The sequence below is a fragment of the Archocentrus centrarchus genome, unplaced genomic scaffold (genome assembly GCF_007364275.1).
Source record: "Archocentrus centrarchus isolate MPI-CPG fArcCen1 unplaced genomic scaffold, fArcCen1 scaffold_36_ctg1, whole genome shotgun sequence".
In the NCBI taxonomy this organism is placed as follows: Eukaryota; Metazoa; Chordata; class Actinopteri; order Cichliformes; family Cichlidae; genus Archocentrus; species Archocentrus centrarchus.
The window spans coordinates 1,542,638-1,556,640 of NW_022060263.1; positions in this window are offsets into that span (position 1 = coordinate 1,542,638).

Consider the following 14,003-nt stretch of genomic DNA (forward strand, 5'->3'; position numbering starts at 1 on the left):
ACTCCAGTCTCAGGAGGCTACCAGCTACACAGGCATCCGGAGTCCTCACCCACCCCCCTACAAAGCACATCAGGAGCAGAGCCCGCAGCCCACCACCCCCACTAAGTAATGGAGCTGATCAGTGGGAACCAAAGAGAGTCAAATTCCTCCAATTTGTTATTAGAAGAAGCAGACATTCTCTCTAAACTAACATAATCTATTAATAAATTTCTGTACTGAGTAATACATAGTTTATTTTTTGTCTTCCAGTTCATGAGGATCATCTTCTTAGCGATGCACAAGGCAGTAAGAACTATGTGTGATATATTTAACTCCATAATTAATTCACTGACATCACCTAAGATGCATAGTCTGGGGGAAGTTGGGATACGACAGCTAAACCATGTGGATAGATCTTCACAAATCCTCTGCCAAAATCTCTGAACTGGTACACAAGACCACAGAGCGTGTAGATGATTATCCTCTGAATTGCTTGTACAGTGGGTGCATATGTTTGAGTGTGTAAGGCCCATTTGGAACATCCTTTGTCCAGTGTAGTATGTTCTATGGAGAATCTTATATTGTACAAGTTGTATTTGGGGTCTTTCAGTCATTTTGAAGATATTTAAACATATTTCTGTCCATAAATTTTGATCCAGGTTGACAGAAAGATCATGCTCCCATTTTGCAATTGGGAGGGAAACTGAATCATCAGTTTTTATTAATAATTTATATAATTTTGATAACAATTTTGGGGTACAGAGGTTAAGAAATTCTGTTACCCAAGTAGGCATTTCTAGATTCAATTCTACAAATTTTTGTAGAACTGCTAGTAAGAATTTCCAATTTACCCGATCAAATGCCTTTTCTGCATCTAAAGACACGATTGTCGTCTCTAATTTGTTAATAAAACAATAGTCTATTATATTTATCAGTCGACGTGTATTATTGGCTGAGTGCCGACCCTTGATAAAGCCTGTTTGATCTGGATGTACAATACATGGGGTAATACTTTCTAATCTTTTGGCAAGGGCTTTGCAAATTATTTTAAGATCTATATTAATGAGAGAGATTGGCCTGTAGCTGGATGGGAGTGTGGGGTCTTTGCCTGGTTTAAGAAGCAGGCTAATGTTAGCAGAGTTTAAGGTTGGAGATAAGATGTGATCATTCTGAATCTGAGTTACCATTCTGAAAAAAATGGGAGCTAGCTCAGACCAAAATTCTTTATAAAACTCGGCTGGAAAACCATCTGGGCCTGGGGCTTTATTATTTGGGAGATGCTGTAGGGCTTCACTAAGTTCAGACAATGAAAGAGGTAAATCCAGAGCTGCAGCCTGGCTGTCATTTAGTTTTGGTAGATTTATATTATTAAGAAATTCTTCAATTTCAGTATCAGATGGGTTAATCTGTGGTGAGTATAAAGCTTCATAAAAGTCTTTAAAAGAGTTATTTATTTGTTGTGGGTCATGAGTAATAATACCAGTCGAGTCTTTAATAGAAAAAATAGCTGTTTTTTTCTTTATTCAGTTTTAATTGGTTGGCCAGGAATTTTCCAGATTTATTTCCATGCTCAAAGTTTTCCAAACGCAGCCTCTGCAACATAAATTGTGTCCTTTTATCAATTATTTCATTTAGCTCCAGTTTCAGTTTCCTCAGGCTGATAATTGTATGTTCTTGTGGTGAAGCGGCATAGGCAGTTTCTAAAGATTTAATTTTTTGTTCTAATTCTAACACAAGTGCTTTTTCTTTATTTTTCCTATGCGAGCAGTAAGATATTATTTTGCCCCGCATTACTGCCTTTCCTGCTTCCCAAAGAACACATGGTGATATTCCTGGAATATCATTATATTCTAAGTATGCTGACCACTCCTTTTTGAAATAATTAATAAAATCTTCTTCTTTAAGTAATGATGTATTAAATCTCCAGTTCCTGATTGGTGGTGTGACTCTTTTCTGTGTCAGAGACATAGACACCGGTGCATGATCGCTAATAGTGATAGGGTGAATCTGAGTGTCTGTGATATCCATCATCATGGAGCTGCTAACTAAAAAGTAATCTAAGCGGGAATGAGATTTGTGTACTGGTGAGAAAAAACTATAATCTCTCAGAGTGGGGTGATGTGAACGCCAAGCATCGCAAAGACCAAAATCCTTCATGTACTGTTTAAGAATGTCTGCAGACTGCCAGTTCCTCTGACTCACTGCTGTACTGAGCCTGTCAATATCTGCATTAAGTACCAGGTTGAAGTCTCCTCCTATTACAAGTGTGGTGTCAGAGTGATCTGAGAGTGAAGTGAACAAAGCATGAAAGAAGGAGGGGTCATCAACATTTGGCCCATATATACTAGCAATACATAAATCTGTATTCTGTATAGATAAATTAAGTATTATAAATCTACCTTCAGGGTCTATTGTAGTGTTGCTAATGTTAAAGTTTATCTTCTTGTTAATCAATATAGCTACACCTTTGTTTGGAGTTATAGCAGGCTGAGTACGTGTGAGGGAACTGTGGAGAGGAAAGAGTGAGCACAGATGTTTTGAACACATGTGTCTCCTGTAGAAAAACAACATCTGCTTTTAAGTCTTTTAACCGATTAAAAATTTTTAGTCTCTTTTCCCTCGAACCAGCTCCGTGCACATTCCATGAGACAAATCTGAGTGTGCTCATATTTAAACTAACTGATGGACTGTTGTGTGCTCACTAAAGATGTGTGTGTGTGTGTACATATGTTCTGTATGTTGGCGTGTGCCCTTTATATTGATGTGTGCGTGTGTATGTGCGCTGTATGTTGGTGTGTGTGCATCTGCGCTGTATGTTAGTGTAGTAAACTGTAGCATTGTAAGTGACGTAAACATATTGCTGAGTGCAGAAAGAAAAAAGACGTGTAAAAAGTGACCTAAGTGACATAAGAATGAAATTGGATGAGGGGAAAACAAAACAGAACAAACAAACAAACAAACGATCACGGCACTATGCTGACTCGTCGGCGTTAATGGTACTACTTAGACAGATTTAGACTATTTAGACTATTTAATGGTACTGTTTAGATAGTTGAAAAAAAACTCAGAAAAGAACGTTAATATGGACACAGATCACCTGATCGATCAGTAGAGCCATGGCGTGGTGTTTTTGTCTCGGTAAAGCTGTCCATTTACATACAGTTTGTCCACGGCGATGACAGCCCGGGAGCCTCCCTGCATGAACTTCTTCCAGATGGGGAACAGGACCTTGCGTCGCTCCAGGATCTCCTTTGGAAACTGGTCGTTGACGCTGAAGTCCGTCCCTCTCAGCTCCCGGCCGCGGCTCTTCACCAGCTCTTTTTGTTTAAAGTGTTCGAATTTGGCCACGATCGGTCTGGGTCTGCGTGCTCCGGGTCGCTTCCCTCCCAGGCGGTGGACTCTATGGAAGGCGATGGTCTTCACGGCGTCCTCCGGGAGCTTCAGGTGAGTTTGGATAAATTCCTTCACTGTAGCCTCCGGGTCCTCCTCTGCCTTCTCCGGGATACCTGAAAACACAAGATTTTCTCTCATGCTGCGGGCCTGAAGCTCGATAATAGAGTCTTTAATTTTCTTATTTTCTTCTGAGAGCCGGGTCGTTTCCTCTGTGAGGGAATTCACCGACTCTCTGAGGACAGCGTTTTCAGCACCCAGCGTTTCCACCTGATGCTGGCTGAACTCGACTGACTCCCGCAGGGCCTGAAACTCCTTGTGGAGGATTTCAACCAGGGCCAAGCGGGCGTCAACCCACCCACCACTTTAATCATACTCTGGATCTTGTCCTGACATATGGCATAGAAACTGAAGACTTAACAGTATTCCCTGAAAGCCCCCTCCTGTCTGATCATTTCTTAGTAACATTTACATTTACTTTAATGAATTACACAGCAGTGGGGAATAAGTTTTATTACAGTAGAAGTCTTTGTGAAAGTGCTGTAACTAAGTTTAAGGATCTAATTCCTTCATTATTATGCTCTTCAGTGCCAACACAGTACAGAGCAGCTACCTAAACTCTGCTCCCAGTGAGGTCGATTATCTCGTCAATAGTTTTACATCCTCACTGCGTATAACTTTGGATACTGTGGCTCCTCTGAAAAGGAAAGCCTCAAATCAGAAGTGCCTGACTCCGTGGTATAATTCACAAACGCACAGCTTAAAGCAGATAACCCGAAAGCTGGAGAGGGAATGGCGTCTCACTAAATTAGAAGATGCTCATTTAGCCTGGAAAAAGAGTTTGTTGCTCTATAAAAAAGCCCTCCGTAAAGCTAGGACATCTTACTACTCATCATTAATTGAAGAAAATAAGAACAACCCCAGGTTTGTTTTCAGCACTGTAGCCAGGCTGACAAAGAGTCAGAGCTCTGTAGAGCTGAGTATGCCTTTCACTTTAACTAGTAGTGACTTCATGGATTTCTTTACAAATAAAATTTTAGACATTAGAGAAAAAAATTATTCATAACCATCTCAAAGATTTATCTTCATGTTCGGCTGCTTTCAGCACTGCTGGTATTTGTTTAGACTCTTTTGCTCCAGTTGATCTTTCAGAGTTAACTTCAATACTTGCTTCCCCCAAACCAGAAACATGTTTATTAGATCCCATTTCTATTAAACTGTTCAAAGAAGTCTTTCCAATTATTGATGCTTCTATCTTAAAAATGATCAATCTGTCTTTATTAGTTGGCTATATACCACAGGCCTTCAAGGTGGCTGTAATTTAACCTCTACTTAAAAAGCCATCACTGACCCAGCTGTCTTAGCTAATTATAGGCCAATCTCCAACCTTCCTTTTCTCTCAAAGACTCTTGAAAGAGTAGTTGTAAAACATCTAACTGATCGTCTGCAGAGGAACGGTTTATTTGAAGAGTTTCAGTCAGGTTTCAGAATTCATCACAGTACAGAAACAGCATTAGTGAAGGTTACCAATGATCTTCTCACAGCCTCTGACAGTGGACTCATCTCTGTTCTTGTCCTGTTGGACCTCAGTGCAGCTTTGATACTGTTGACCATAATATTTTATTACAGAGATTAGAGCATACTATAGGTATTAAAGGTACTGCACTGCAGTGGTTTGAATCCTATTTATCTCATAGACTCCAATTTGTTCATGTAAATGGGGAGTCTTCTTCACACACTAAGGTTAATTATGGAGTTCCACAGGGTTCTATGCTAGGACCAATTTTATTTACATTATACATGCTTCCCTTAGGCAGTATTATTAGAAAGCATTGCATAAATTTTCATTGTTATGCAGATGATACTCAGCTTTACCTATCAATGAATCCAGATGATGCACATCAATTAATTAAACTGCAGGAATGTCTTAAAGATATTAAGGCCTGGATGACCTCTAATTTCCTGCTTTTAAATTCAGATAAAACTGAAATTCTTGTACTCGGCCCCACAAATCTTAGAAACATGGTGTCAAACCAGGTACTTACTCTGGATGGCATTACTTTGGCCTCCAGTACCACTGTGTGAAATCTTGGAGACATTTTTGACCAGGATATGTCCTTCAATGCACATATTAAACAAATATGTAGGACCGCTTTTTTGCATTTGTGCAATATTTCTAAAATTAGAAACATCCTTTCTCAGAGTGATGCTGAAAAGCTAATTCATGCATTTATTACTTCTAGGGTGGACTATTGTAATTCATTATTATCAGGCTGTCCTAAAAGCTCCCTGAAAAGCCTTCAGCTGATCCAAAATGCTGCAGCTAGAGTACTGACAGGGACTAGAAAGAGAGAGCATATTTCTCCCATATTGGCTTCTCTTCATTGGCTCCCTGTTAAATCTAGAATAGAATTTAAAATTCTTCTCCTCACATACAAGGTCTTGAAAAATCAGGCCTCATCTTATCTCAAAGACCTCATAGTACCATATCACCCCAACAGAGCACTTCGCTGCTGGCTTACTTGTGGTTCCTAGGATACTTAAGAGTAGAATGGGAGGAAGAACCTTCAACTTTCAGGCCCCTCTTCTGTGGAACCAGCTTCCAGCTTGGATTCAGGAGACAGACACCCTCTCTATTTTTAAGATTAGGCTTAAAACTTTCCTTTATGATCAAGCTTATAGTTAGGGCTGGATCAGGTGACCCTGAACCCTCCCTTAGTTATGCTGCTATAGGCCTAGGCTACTGGGGGGGGGGGTTCCCACAATAGACTGTTTCTTTTCATTCACCTTATTTACTTTGTTTATACTCCACTCTGCATTTAATCATTAATTGATATTAATCTCTGGCTCTCTTCCACAGCATGTCTTTTCTCTCCCCTCAGCCCAACCGGTCCCGGCAGATGACTGCCCCTCCCTGAGCCTGGATCTGCTAGAGGTTTCTTCCTGTTAAAAGGGAGTTTTTCCTTCCCACTGTTGCCAAGTGCTGCTCATAGGGGGTTGTTTTTGACTGTTGGGTTTTCTCTGTATTATTGTAGGGTCTTTACCCGCAATACAAAGCGCCTTGAGGCGACTTTTTGTTGTGATTTGGCGCTATATAAATAAAATTGAATTGAATTGAATTGAATTGCAGCTATGGAGGAGAAGCCTTTCATGAACCTCCTGTAATATGACACCAGTCCCAGGAAGCTTTTTAGTTGCACCTGGTCTGCGGGAGTGGGCCAGTCCTTAATGGTCTGCACTTTTTTCTTCCAAAGTGCTGATGCCCTTCTGACCCAACTTGTGACCAAGGAACTCCACCTCCCTCCTCATGAAGTGGCACTTATCTGGGTGCAGCTTAAGGCCTGCGGCCCTTACTCTCTCCATTACCTGTCTCAGGGTATCCAAGGTGGTTTCAAAAGAGGTCCCATGCACCAGGACGTTGTCCAGGTAGACCAGACACTGCCTTCTTGGGACACCAGCCAGCACACCATCCATAAGTCTCTCAAAGGTGGCTGGGGCGTTGCACAGGCCAAAGCTCAGGACTCTGAACTGCCACAGTCCCCTGTTCGTGCAAAAGGCCATCTTTGGTCTGTAATCTGGGGACAGTGGCACCTGCCAGTAACAGCTTCGCAGGTCCAGGGTGGAGAACCAAGAAGACCCTGCCACCAGGTTGAGAGACTCGTCGATTCTGGGAAGGGGATAAGAGTCCTTTTTAGTAACTTTATTAACCCCTTAACTGGCGGCGCCAAGATCACAAAAAACGCCTGAAAAAGCATACCCAAATTAAATCAGCTGCTGTTCCTGAACTCTTTGGAGTACACACAAAAGTTTAGTGTCTTTGCGAAGCAGACAACCTATATTTTTCATTTATGTAGTCAAAAGCACTGTAACTATAATGAGTATGTAGCTATTAAGTTTGGAACACAGAAAAAGTAGACAATTTTTGCCTCGCCTAGATTTTTCCTGATTGTTATCATGTAACTACACACTGAATATAGAAGGTATCGACTGGAAAATACATTGGAGCTGTAGAATGAAGTCTTTGTCGTGCATTTCGAATTTCATCAAGATAGCACAAAAGCCTATTGTTTTGTAAAGGTTTTTGTGCATTGATGCCCTGGCGTGGTCTCTCACGTGCCATTTGGAGACTCCGAGTGCCACATGTTAGCAGCCTTTGACATGCAAATTTTAAAGGGCTGTAACTCCTCAATGCTTCAACATACAGTCATCAATGAGGGCTCTAATCAAAGATACTATCCTGAGGAATCCAGTACTACACACAAAATTACTGAATAAATCATAAATAAAGCCATATTAATCCAATAAAATATGAATGACACTATTGTACATTGTAAAAAAAAAACTAGTCACAAAACAAATCACCATTTCTGTAAATGCTATTTTATTTTTCAGAGTAATGTAAAAAAAAAAACACAGCACAGCAAACTGCAACTATTTACAATTATTCTGCTCTACCCCCACCCCCCCTCACATGGAATTTTCAATGTGCCACCGGTTATAACAGTCTCTGTTTGGGACAAAGCACAATGGCTTGTCACATGTGGTGCACTGGCCCTTCTGGCCCGTGCTGTAACAGGCATTAGATCCTCTTCATCAGATGAAGAAGCCTCTTCCACCATCTTCTCTTTGGCTGGCTGCCACTCATGATCAGAGGTTCCCCTAATTTGTAAAAGAAGGAAAATGTCAGGCCTTCATGCACCAAAAACCCAGTCATTTTTCAGTGATTCCCTTACACACACAAATAAATACATTGTATATCAAAAAAAGTTACAGTAAATGCAGACAGTGCATACACACATAAAATAAAAACCACACAATCCTCCCAGTAGTCCTTGTCTGATACAAAATGTACAACCTCCTCCCATACAATAACCCCCACCCCCAACTTGTAAAACTTTAGACACTTACTGGTCATCTCCATCGGAAAACAAATCTTCTTCTGATGTTGGATCATCAGTTGAACCCGAAAAGTCTGATGCTGAAACGTCGCTCTCTCTCCGTGTGAGCAATTCCACAACCTCCTGAGCGCTGAACTTGGTCTTGCCAGCGGCCCGCTGTGCCATTTCGCAAAACTCCAAAACAACGATGCGATCACGACGAATCTCAAATGAAGCTCTGAGACGTTGTCCACCTCACCTTGCCCTTTTATCGGGTGATGCTGACGTAATAGAGAAGCCCGCAAAACCCCTAATCGATACTTACAGTACACCTTTCCCTACCCCCAAACACCTGGCACATTTCAATATGTAAATCACACCACTATACAGCGCCCACGCAAACACACAATATAAGTGGCGCCACAGCGGCGCACGGTTATATTTTCTGTGTAATGGTGCATGCCAAGCTTAGCATTACATACATATTTACATCAGAACGGCATATAATACGAGGACGAGCTGAGAATAAAAACTTACCTTCTGCCTTCTGAGTAACAGGTGTTCATTTGCAGCGATAAAACTGGTCAAATCAGCGACGACATTCTCTAATACAAAATAATCCACTCTCGTGAGTCATTTAGTCACTTCGTATAATAAATGTAGTCTGTTTTTGATGCATTCTGACAATCCGTTGCCGAGAGAAAACATTGTAAATACTGTTTATGCACGTCAGCGCATAGACTCCTACTTCCTGTTTGGTTTACGCATGGAGGACGCAGCAAATACGCACTGAATACGCAGGGAGTTTATGCCTTCATGTGAAAACACACCCCATAGTGCCATATACCCACGTGTCGGGAATTTTATTGGCTATCCATCTGTGGTTTTAGATTTCAGGTTAGAGTTGACCAATAAGAACGATTGGAGAACATTTGGGGGCATGTCCTTAAATGTCACATGACGCTCTCTGGATATTATTGGCTCTGGAAAATCCATTTCATAACATGATTGGCTAAATGAGGTGTCAATCGAATTTTGAGGGTCTAGTCTGTCATATAAAATCATCGTGAGGGCGAACGGCAGCGTTACTGTGACGCTATGAGGCTTCAAAGTCAGAAATCGCTACAGAGGGCCCGGGGGCGGGCCCTTGCCAGTTAACAGGTTAAGTGGCCTGTAGTCCACGCAGAAGCGCATTCGTGGACTGTTCTTCTTGGGCACCATCACCACAGCAGATGCCCAGGGACTTTCAGATGGCTCTATGATGCCCATCTTTAGCATCTCACACAGTTCTTGGTCAGCCGCCTCCTAATGAACCAGAGGAAGACAATGAGGGCGCACTTTAACAGGACGAGCATCCCCAGTGTCGATAACGTGTTCCACCAAGTGTGTCAGGCCTACATCGCACTCTGTGAGGGCAAAAATGTCTTTAAAGTCCAGGAGCACCTGCCATAGACTTCCTTGCTGCTGCGGAGTCAGGCCCTCACAGTTCCTGGACCAGACGTTCCTCACTGCTGACAGCCTCTCCTCTTCATCAGTTCACTGTTCAACTAGTGATAATACAGGGGACTCCGAGGTGCAAGCAGCTATTACAGCAGGGGATGGGTTTAAAGATGAGGGTTTAAGCTGCACCCTCTCTCCTCCCGGGTGTAGCAGACTGCCTTTTCCAAGGTCCAGCACACCATCAATGGCTCGTAAAATGTCCAGCCCCAGGATGCAGGCATCCTGGACGTCAGCCACCCAGGCAGCAAAAGGCATGGTTAGGTCTCCAACCTTAAACTGGAACATCCCCCTCCCTTTTATGGGGGCCAGGTCACCAGTCACTGTCTTAAGCTGCACATCAGTTGTTTGCATGGCAGTCCCAGCTGGAATGATGTCGGGTCGGACCAGTGTTGCGTTGGACCCCATGTCGAGGAGTGCTGTGCAGGATACCCCATCAACCACCACCGGAATGTGGCAAAAGTCACCAACTTGGGTCCAGCCTACGGTAATGACCATGCCAGGTGACAATGTGGGTGGTGTGGCGATGTTGGTCACGACGGCCCGTGTACTCCCACCTACATGGGCCCCTGACCGTTACCCTGCGCCGCTGCAAACCTGGGGCACTGCCTGATGAGATGTCCAGCTTGTCCACATCCTCAGCAGCTTTGTGGTCGGTGGCGTGTGCCAGCACAGGGAGAAGGTGACTGAAGAGCAGCCGTCTGGGTCATGCTGTGTGGTCCCCCCTGCCTCTCCATCCGCTCAGCAGGTGCAGATGTTGCTATGACCACTGTGAAAAGAGTGATCCATATGACATGAGTTAAAATAGTAAAATAGACAGAAAACAATAAGTAAGCACTAAGAACTACAGTGCTACTGGAAAGGAAGCCATCTCCCACAGCACCAGAAGTCAATCTCAGGCACCTTCCCCACCAGAGAGGTGATATTCCATGTCCCTATAGCCAGTCTTGTTAGCCAGGAATCTCTCCACTAGGACCTCTGCCCTTGGCCACCGCCCAACACTCAATGGACCGATCCCCTACAACACCTCCTGCGGGTGGTTGGCCTACAGGGGGGCTGGCCCATCACCACTAACGCCAGGCCACCTCTCCCTCAAGGTGCCTCCTCAGACCTGGCTCCTTGGTGGGGCCCCGGTAACCCGATCCCAGGCAGGGTATACAGTTCCCTTGATGACTCTTCCATAGGGGTCTGGGCTTTTAGTTCAGCACTTAATGAGCATCACTTGTAGCCAGATCAGCTTTTAATGCAATGAAGCAGCAAGACCTAAATCCGATCCATCCATCCATCCATTTTCTTCCGCTTATCCGGGGCCGGGCCGGGCAGAAGCCTAAGCAGAGAAGCCCAGGCTTCCCTCTCCCCAGCCACCTCCTCCAGCTCATCCGGAGGGACCCCAAGGCGTTCCCAGGCCAGCCGAGATACATAATCTCTCCAGCGTGTCCTGGGTCTACCACGGGGCCTCTTCCCGGTGGGACATGCCTGGAACACCTCACCCAGGAGGCAGCCAGGAGGCATCCTAATCAGATGCCCGAGCCACCTCAACTGGCTCCTTTCGATGTGGAGGAGCAGAGGCTCTACTCTGAGCCCCTCCTGGATGGCCGCACTCCTCACCTTATCTCTAAGGGAGAGGCCAGCCACCCTTCGAAGGAAACTCATTTCTGCCGCTTGTATTCGCGATCTTATTCTTTCGGTCACTAGAAGAAGAAGAAGAAGAAACAGCCTTTATTGTCCCACAGAGGGAAAATTTGGGTGTAACAGCAGCCGCAGTTATTATAAATATAAATAAAGATATAATAATTTACACTATTAAGAAAAGAATATATATAAAATCAACAAACAAGATTAACCTTAATACTACTAATAATAACACTATATACAATGTACATGATGTGCCTGTGTGTTGAACCTTAACAGGCCGGACTATTTACAGTATATTATATATTATCCTACATTGTGTAGGTTATTGTGGTTTTTGTTGGGAGCAGTGATGGTTATAAAGTCTTACAGCTGCTGGGAGGAAGGATCTGCGGTAACGCTCCTTTGTGCATTTAGGATGCAGCAGTCTGTCACTGAAGGAGCTCTCCAGCTCAGCAACAGTTTCATGCATGGGATGGGAGACCCTGTCCATCAGTGATGTTATTTTGGTCAGAGTCCTTCTGTCTCCCACCACCTGCACTGAGTCGGGAGGACATCCTAGGACAGAGCTGGCTTTCCTGATGAGCTTGTCTATCCTCTTCCTCTCAGCTGTAGACAAGCTGCTGCTCCAACATACTGCTGCATAGAAGATGGCTGATGCCACCACAGAGTCATAGAAGGTCTTCAGGAGTGTCCCCTGCACTCCAAAAGACCTCAGCCTTCTCAGCAGGTAGAGTCTGCTCTGACCCTTCCTGTAGAGCGCATCAGTGTTATGAGTCCAGTCCAGTTTATTGTTTAGGTGAACACCCAGGTACTTATAAGAGTCCACTATCTCAATGTCCACTCCCTGGATGTTCACCGGTGTCTGTGTGGTGGGTCTGCGCCTGCGGAAATCCACCACCAGCTCCTTGGTTTTAGCGGCGTTGATCAGGAGGTGGTTCCGCTGGCACCAGTCCACAAAGTCCTGAGTCCACTGTCTGTACTCTGAGTCATCCTCACCTGTGATGAGGCCAACTATGGCAGAGTCGTCAGAGAACTTCTGCAGATGGCAGCGTGGGGAGTTGATGGAGAAGTCTGCAGTGTAGAGGGTGAAGAGGAACGGTGCCAGCACAGTTCCCTGTGGGGCCCCCGTACTGCAGACCAGCCTGTCAGAGACACAGCCCTGTGTCCTCACGTACTGTGGGCGGTCAGTGAGGTAGTCCAGTATCCACTCGGAGATGTGGTGGTCCACTCCTGACAGTTCCAGCTTGTCTCTCAGAAGTCCTGGCTGGATGGTGTTAAAAGCACTGGAGAAATCAAAGAACATGATCCTCACAGTGCTTCCAGGCTTCTCCAGGTGGGTCAGAGCTCGGTGCAGGAGGTAGATGATGGCGTCATCCACCCCGATGCCAGGCCGGTAGGCGAACTGCAGCGGGTCCAACGAAGACGACACCATGAGGCGTAGATGGTTGAGGACCAGCCTCTCGAGGGTCTTCATTAGATGCGATGTCAGGGCTACCGGCCTGTAGCTGCTAAGATCCTTTGGATGTTTGGTCTTTGGTACCGGTACCACACAGGAGGTCTTCTACAGTTGTGGTACTTTCCCCAGCTTCAAGCTCAGGTTGAACATGTATCCCATGATGCCACACAGCTGATCTGCGCAGCACCTCAGGAGCCTGGAGCTGATGCCGTCTGGACCAGCAGCCTTTCGCACCTTGATTTTACGTAGCTCCTTCCTCACATGATGAGTTGAGAGGGACAAGATGGAGGTGGGGGATGGGGGTTGTGAGATGGAGTCCTCAGAAGTGAAGGGGGTGGGTGATGGCTGAGAGCTGAGAGGTGTGAGGTCCCAAGAAGAAGAAAGGTTGGCAGTCATTAAAGATGGTGGGGCTGACAGCAGGGGGGACTGGGCTGGGGGAGGGGTGGGTGGCTGGTCAAACCTGTTAAAGAACTGGTTCAGGTTGTTCACCCACTCTAAGTCTCCCACAACCCTAGGGCTTGGTTTGTGGCCTGAAATTGAGTTCAAACTTCTCCAAACCCCACTGATGTTGCTCTGCTGTAGCTGGTCCTCCATCTTCTTCCTGTAGATGTTTTTTCCATCCCTGATTTTCCTTCTCAGATCCTTCTGCACGGCTCTCAGCTCCTCCTTATTTCCTGATCTAAAGGCTCTCTTCTTCTCCTTCAGGAGAGCCTTTATTTCAAAATTGTTCCAGGGTTTGTTGTTTGAAAAACACTACCCAAAGCTCGTGACCATAGGTGAGGGTAGGAATGTAGATCGACCGGTAAATCGAGAGCTTCGCTTTTACGCTAAGCTCCCTCTTCACACGACGGACCGGTGCAGCGTCCGCATCACTGCAGAAGCAGCCCCGATCCACCTGTCGATCTCCCGTTCCCTTCTCCCATCACTCGTGAACAAGACCCCGAGATACTTAAACTCCTCCACTTGAGGCAAGAACTCGTTCCTGAGCCGGAGATGGCACTCCACCCTTTTCCGGCTGAGGACCATGGCCTCAGACTTAGAGGTGCTGATTCTCATGCCAGCCGTTTCACACTTGGCTGCGAACCGTTCCACTGCGAGCTGGAGGCCCCCCCCTGATGAAGCCAACAGAACCGCATCATCTGCAAAAAGCAGAGATGAGACTCTGAGGC